The sequence below is a fragment of the Carassius gibelio genome, chromosome B7, assembly GCF_023724105.1.
Source record: "Carassius gibelio isolate Cgi1373 ecotype wild population from Czech Republic chromosome B7, carGib1.2-hapl.c, whole genome shotgun sequence".
Classification (NCBI taxonomy): Eukaryota; Metazoa; Chordata; class Actinopteri; order Cypriniformes; family Cyprinidae; genus Carassius; species Carassius gibelio.
In genome coordinates this window covers 17,540,097-17,547,544 of record NC_068402.1, presented here as the reverse complement: position 1 = coordinate 17,547,544, position 7,448 = coordinate 17,540,097, and the positions used below count along the sequence as shown (strand labels likewise).

At 38.3% G+C, this 7,448-nt stretch overlaps 1 long non-coding RNA gene across 1 annotated transcript; it reads right to left on the bottom strand.

The window, feature by feature from the left end:
• Positions 1-6,246: 6,246 nt before the first annotated feature.
• On the bottom strand, positions 6,247-7,227 carry LOC127961628 (uncharacterized). Its single transcript, XR_008154480.1, has 2 exons — positions 7,048-7,227; positions 6,247-6,908 (listed from the first exon to the last, which is right to left on the bottom strand). It is a non-coding gene; the product is annotated as an uncharacterized LOC127961628 (long non-coding RNA).
• Positions 7,228-7,448: the final 221 nt, after the last annotated feature.

The following is a 7,448-nucleotide window of genomic DNA, read 5'->3' as shown; positions in this document are numbered from 1 at the left end:
TCCCTGTCATTTCTGCCACTGTACAAACTAGATTTCTCTCCTCTCGCTACCCTTCCGCTAATCTCCATATTCATAATGGGGACGGATATTCTAATGATGTGTGTGAATATTCCTGAAGGCAGTGTGGATAACTGAGACTAGCAGCGCTGACAGTGTGGTCTGGTCACATCCTGCTCGCGTCTCAGGTGTGAGTCCTTCATTTAGCACCGATTACCATGACGCCCAGCTTATGCATGTCACTTCCTTTCCTCTTCACAATTTAACCAAGACTGAGGCTGTTGCCGTGGCCGCGAGCCCCGGTGGCGAATCAGGCGGTGCGCTGCCGACTACCCGGCCTCCCGTCACCTCGTCTGTGAGCCTGCAGTTGTCAGGCGTGTGAAAATCACCCAGCCAGGCCTTCAAGGATCGGGAGCGCGTGCATGCTGCTGCATGAACTGACGCCTGCTATGTCCAATTAAAGTCTGAAGTGCTGCGACGAGCGCTGTAACTCCACATACAGACTCTTGGGCACGCACACACTTTGTGTCGCTATCTGAGTAGATTATTGGTCTGTCTCCTGATTCAGAGCGTGCAACATCCATTTCCTTTTCTTTAGCAGGAGCCGTCACTCCTGTCTGCTGAGTTATTGCCAATGGGAACATGCATCTACCACACACTCAGCAGCCCACCCTGTGTTATGTCCTGAAAGATGTGAGGGCCGAGGCCTTTGTGCACCTATCAGTGCTGTCCTCAGCAAAAGTGATAGATTAATGAATGACAAATGTCTGTGATGAAAACTCACACAAGTTTCAGTCCACGGTAGCCCAGTAAGATGTACATCACCAGGCTGGAACTAGAAGAACCATTCTGTGACCATGTATTTGCTTCAAACCAGAAGTTTATGAAAACATACAAGATAGTCAGCATTGTTGTGATCTTATTGTGAATAATTTGTTCATGAATATGTTTTTTACTTGGTAAGTTGTAATCAAAGTATCATCACTCAATCCTCCATTGAAAACAGACTTCTCTCTGGTAATGTATGCCAGATCATTTTATTTTTTTGTTAGTTTCTTTTTGGAGTGCAACTAGTGCTGGGTGATATACCAGGTTTTAATTACACACACAATATGATGGTAAAAAAAAAAAAACTGCATTCCGGATTTGGGGTATGGAGTCTTCAGATATATATATATATATATATATTATTCTTAACTCTGCATAATGCATATGAATGTAGTATTTGAAAGCACAGTGCTGCTCCGTTTACAGCAAGGAAACATTCTATCGCTGCTGTTCCATAAGTGCCACCTGCTGTCAGAGAGTGAATTTGCGTTCTTATACAGAAAATGATTACAAATAAAATAAATAAAAACTGTGATACATATTTTCGGTCAAACTGCCCAGCACTAAGTCAAATTAACAGCCAGTGAACCCAGTTAGCCAAGTCCCCGCCCTACATTTTTCAATAATTAATTTCACTTGGATGTTGGTTCACAATACCAAAGATCTATTGCTACTTCCGTTTCATCATAACTTTAAACGATTGATATTTTTAACTAAAAATCCACTAGTCATGTTGACTATTTACTCTCTCTCATGTTGTTCCAAACCTGAATTCTATATTTAAAGACAATTCTTTTAGTCATTCGACAATCCCAGTCCCCATTCACTGTTTCATTACATTGAGACTAGTGGTCACAATATATTCCTTTATATCATCATAAATAAAGTCACACAGGATTGGATCAACAAAAGGGTGAGTAAATAATGACAGATTTGTATTTTTTTAGGGGGTGATCTATTTCTTTAATATTTAGAAGTGTATGTAACACATGTCTGACCCTGTTGCATGAGACTACCTTGTTTTGATTTTTGTTGTTTTGTTTTTAGCAGTTGAATGATCGCCATCTAGCACAGCCACTGAAAATGTGGTCAGATCTTCATGGAACCGAAGGGTAAGCCATGTAATTCTGATGCTGGGACTACAACATTTATTGTTCGAAAATTGTTTTCATTTGCAAACCCACATTCCTGCAGGCCCGTTTAGTGACCTGCTCTCTAAATGTGTTTTCTCTCATTCTCTTGCCACACACTGAGCTGTTTCTCTGCCATCCCTGTTCGCATAAACCCCAAAACAAAGAGAAAAGTTGGACGTTTTTCAGTGGTTTGTTGTGTGTGTGTAGTCACGGTGGCCTGTCTAGCTTTCATCATGCAAGGATCTCCACGACAATGATGTCATCGCAGGGTCAGTCTTGCACATGAAAGCGAGGCCTGCGTTCACTAAGGATGTGTGTGCAAAATCTTTTTACCGACCATGAAATACATACCCAGACATACACTCAGCATTTTAGGCTTCACCTGGTTATGGTTTATTGAACAATGCAAGAGCAGATGAGTATAACGTCAGCATAAATTACAATGTAGATGCCTTCCGTTTCAAAAGCAAATGATGTTTGTGATATTTCTGTGTATAAACAGCTGGAAAACAGCTTAGAATCAAGCTCTCAACTAAAGCCGCTCTGCATCTGGGAGCGGGAGGGACCGTATGCGAGATATGTTTTACAGCACGGTGATGAAAAAGTCACCATGTCAAATGTCAGCGGAGTTCACGGCAGAGCTGTGTTGAAAGGAGGATATAGAGCGCTGAATCTGGTTTGCCAGGAAGCTGCTGTTTCTAAAGCTACTTATGTTAATCAAACTTTTATATATTTGTGGTTGTTTTCACTTTGAAACAGAACAGATTTCTCCGCCTTTAATTTTTCTGTCCCTCATATCAGAGGAAAGCAGAGGGTGTGCGATCATCCCGGCTGTGCCCTTCTCAGACATGTGTTACGTGAGGATAACAAGTCGTGTTTCTAAAGAGCTCGCTTTTTAGCCGCAATCCACTCTCAGATGAAGAGGAAGAGGAAGGAAATAAGACAGAGAGAGGGGAAGAGACAAAGAAAGGCACTTTCAAGCTTTGCATTTTAGTACAGGAAACAGATTTAGCAGAGCTGATTCCTGTCTTCTGTATCTCCATTCTCTCCATTTTTTATTCTTAAAAAAACAGAGCGTGAACCTTAATCTCATGTTTTAAAGATTCTTTGATGGGAAAGTCTAAATATTTCAATATGAGGCTGTTTTATTATTCAGGATGTTCGCAGGTGTTTTAACATCCACCGACCGGTGCTTTCTACACACACACACACACACACACACACACACACACACACACACACACACACACAGGTACACTGCTCCAGCCAGCAATATTACATGGATTAGCATGATATATGAAATATTTAGTAGATTCGTCTCTTTTTTCCAGTCCTAAAATCTAATATATCAAATGACTGCCAAATGACATTAAAAAGACTGGCAGTGCGAGTGAGAAAGCTTTTCATATTCAAATACAAGCCAGGGGAAATACAGCAAAGGAAAAGGTTACTTGATTTAGCACACAACCCTGACTGACCTACAGTGAAGAGAGCCACAGAGAGAAAAAAATGACTATGAAAGAAAAAGAGATTGAAAGAAACATGACTGATAAAATACATGAGGAAGCAGACAAATGAAAAGGTATAGTTCACCCAAAAATGAAAATTCAACATCATTTACACCGTTCCAAACCCATGTGACTTAATTTCTTCTGTGGACCATAAAATTGTAAAAAAAAAAAAAAATCCAAAATGTGCTGATTGTGCTTTTCCATGCATCTGCAATAAACAGAGACTGGAGGTTTCAAAAACACACGCACACACACAAACACAACAGAACCATGCAATTATCATAAAAAGGTCCATGCACAAATCTGCAATAAGTTTTCTAAAGCTTTGTGTGATGAACAACCCAAAATTTGACTTTGGATCATAGAGACAATTACAATTCAAGAATAATTCATTTTTTGTCAACTGATTCACAGATAAGATTTGCTCAAAAGAATAATTCACAAATTACACACACTCTCATGAATGAGAGAATTTAAAATTTTTTGAATATTGCACACAAGTCGTATGGACTACCTATTATTATAATTTTATTCAGACAAAAACATTAAAACCCATTATTAACAAGGCACCTGTAGCATCCAGTGGGGACATACAGCAATTACTGATTATAATGACTTCTACTGTTCTTTTTTCACACATTTGTTGTTTGTAACCCGGCTTAACCATAAAACCATTAACCATGTCTGCAGCTGTGATCAGAGAAACGCCAAACAACAAACCACGACTCTGCACTGCTCAAAACTCACGTTTGAATCATCAGTGGCAAATTATTTAAATATAAAAAATGTACTTGAAGTCTGTAAATCAGTTGGAATTTTTTTTTTTTTTTGGAATTGCCACACTTTCTCTTCACAGCCTTTGATCACAGACCCATTGAAGGCTAGTCTGCAGGTTCAGGAAACAGTTCTCCATAAAATGCGCTGCACACATATGAATATTTGGTTTGAACTGTTCTGGAACAGTTGTGTTGTTAATACAACTTAACCACTGATTTCTAGTTGTGTTCTCTTTTGGACGACCTAACAAAGTAGTTTCTCTTTCACAATGAAACACACCATTTAAAGGAAGAGTTGACACATAGATGTAAATTTTATCATTAATTACTCACTCTCCTATTTTTGCAAACCTATAATACGTCTGCTAATCTTAAGAACACAATTTAAGATATTTATGATAAAATCCAAGAGCTTTTTGACCCTTTATAGACAGCAATGCAACTGAAACTTTCCCTAGTGCATGAGACATCAGGGGCTCAACCGTTATTTTATGAAACTACAAGAATACTTTTAGTGAGCAAAGAAAACAAAAATGTCTACTTAATTCAACAGTTTCTTCTATCTGTTTAAAAGTGCAAAATTTCATTAAAAATAGTATAAATCTTAATTTGTGGTCCAAAGATTAATGAAGGTATTATAGGTTTGGAACGACACAGTGGTGAGTAATTAATGACATAATTTTTGGGAGATCTAACCATTTCAGTTAGAAAACGCTATATCTGAATCAGATTTTTTTTTTTTTTTACATTTTTTAAATCTTGGATATGCAAATGGTAAGGAAAAAATTTGCAGACATTATGTAAATGTTTTTTTGTTGTTGTTGTTTTTTGTTTTTCACTAAGCAGTTCACTAAAATCCACATTAAAATGTTTCAGATCAAGAAAACTAAACAGAACCCTTAACATGAAAGATGTATTGTATAAAGATTGTTTTTGTACTAACATTAGGCCAGGCCAACTGGTCTTTAACAGAGGTTCTAGTAAAGTTGCTGAAATTACCTTGCCAGAAAATTCTGAGAATATTCCTTGTAAGCTATCCAGTACATTCTAGAAGCACACTTATTAACAGTAAGAATTTACAATGGTAATGAAACACAAACACTTTCTAGAACAAAATGTTTCAATATCCACTTTAGATTTCTTGAAAAAGAAGCAAGGCTTCCAATCACAGTATAATACATTAAATTGATACTGCAAACTCTAATAAGTCAGGATCATAAAATACTAATGTTTTCTCAAAAGTTTTCCCCCTACTTTTTATTCTCACATTTATGAGACTTTTTGAGTGTTAATTAGTGTGCCCCTGAGCTCTGGAGGGAGAAGAACAGACATCATCTTGAATCATCCTGACAGGACAGCATGGCCCAATTACAGCGATGCTCCGTTTCACTTTGATGTAGCGGAAAGAGAGATAGATTGGGGCGAATCACTTAGAGACACGTGCACACACACGTTATGGTAATGATGTGATTTAGCCCCAATGCTAAACTCTATGTAGCACCTATAAAGACGATGCTAATGCTAATTACGCCGCTCTAGCGGAAAGGAAGAGGTGGGGGTGAGCTACTATTTTGCCCAAATGAAGAGGCTCTTATGTACATTGTCAACGAAAATGAGACAAAGTGACTTTTCACTTATCAGGGTTTAATTATACACGGGGTGATGTGAGAAAAAGGTCACGGGGCGGAGTTTCCTGCTTTTACATCGAACCTGTTGGGTGTCTTCCATTAATTAGAGCTTTGGAGAGAATAAAGAGAGTGGAAGATGAGAGGTGAGGGAGAGAGGGAAGACGAGAAGGAGAGATAGACGGGTCTACAAGGAAAGCTTGATATTATCAGGCTGTAATTAAGTTGTCACTTCAATTAGGGCGTCTCAAATTAGAATTGTCTTGGGTTGCAGCACTGAGCGATGTCTGTTTGGTTAATTAGTCTGGTGAGTAGCCAGAACATTGCACACACACACACACACACACACACACACACACATCATCAAGCAGGGTCGTTTACGGTCTCAGCTGACTGGTTTATTGTCGAACATCAGGCAAACACGCCAGAGAACACACAACCCTCTCCAGAATAATGTCGACTGAAGGTCAAGCACAATCCATCTGTTATTAGTGAATAAACCTGTACTGCAGCGATACGTGGATGTCAGATTTACTGAGCTCGTCCCGAGGGCTGGTGAGAACACGCCGAATAAATAATCAAGCCAATATACAGTAGATGGCAAATGAGGGACTCTATTAGTCTTTTAATGTGTAGTTCTGGGAATGGTTTAATCCAGTAAGCTTTACTGAACTTGGACTGATTAAAGCAAAATTACACTGAGGCATTAACTGAGCATGCATTTCAGATAAACTGACAGATCAACTGTTTCAAATCACGATATTACATTGTTGTGTAATGAAGATATGATTCTATTGTAACTTTTTTTTTTTTTTTTTACATTTCTGATGCGGTTCAATTCAGTGACTGTGCTGCTATTTTTAGATGTAGATCAGTGGTCAGCATACATCAACAGACTTACTGATAATTATGAAATCCATTACAGATCCAGGCTTTAGGGGTGTGAGGTTGGAATCTGGTGTGTTGTATAGGCCATGGAGACTGTTAAAGAAATGCTATTTAACCTGTGTTCTTCATGGGCACACAACAGGTGAATTTCTGAAAAATAATATCTTGATTAATAATTTCATGATAATGAAGATTGAAGGAAAGCACCATTACAAGTGGTCCACAAGACTCATGAAGCCATTTGAAAATGTTTTGTGAGAAACAGATTGAACTTCTAATTATTACTTACTGAAAATCTTGAAATTTGCCATGGCTTTTCTTGTTGTGTTCATAAGGAAAGAATCAATGTCCGATTCATTATTTTTTTTTTCTTTTGAGTCTGATCTTTTCAATGAATCAGTTGTTTCAATTCATGAAGCAAGATAGAATGTTTTGACCAGGGAGTTCACAACTCAATAATTTGGTCATAGTTTTTCACAGCTCACAGCAGTATTTTCATTTAGCTTCAGAAAATGGAAGCTTTAGCCTAAGTTCTGCCAGGAAGACTCAATCACTTCGTCACTAATTACCTTCATCATTATCCAATCACGTCTTTATACTCCTGTATAAAAGATCGTACTTACACATGTTTGAGTTCGCAGATGCCAACGCGACAACAACCACAGATTCCGACGCGATTGTACTTGCTCA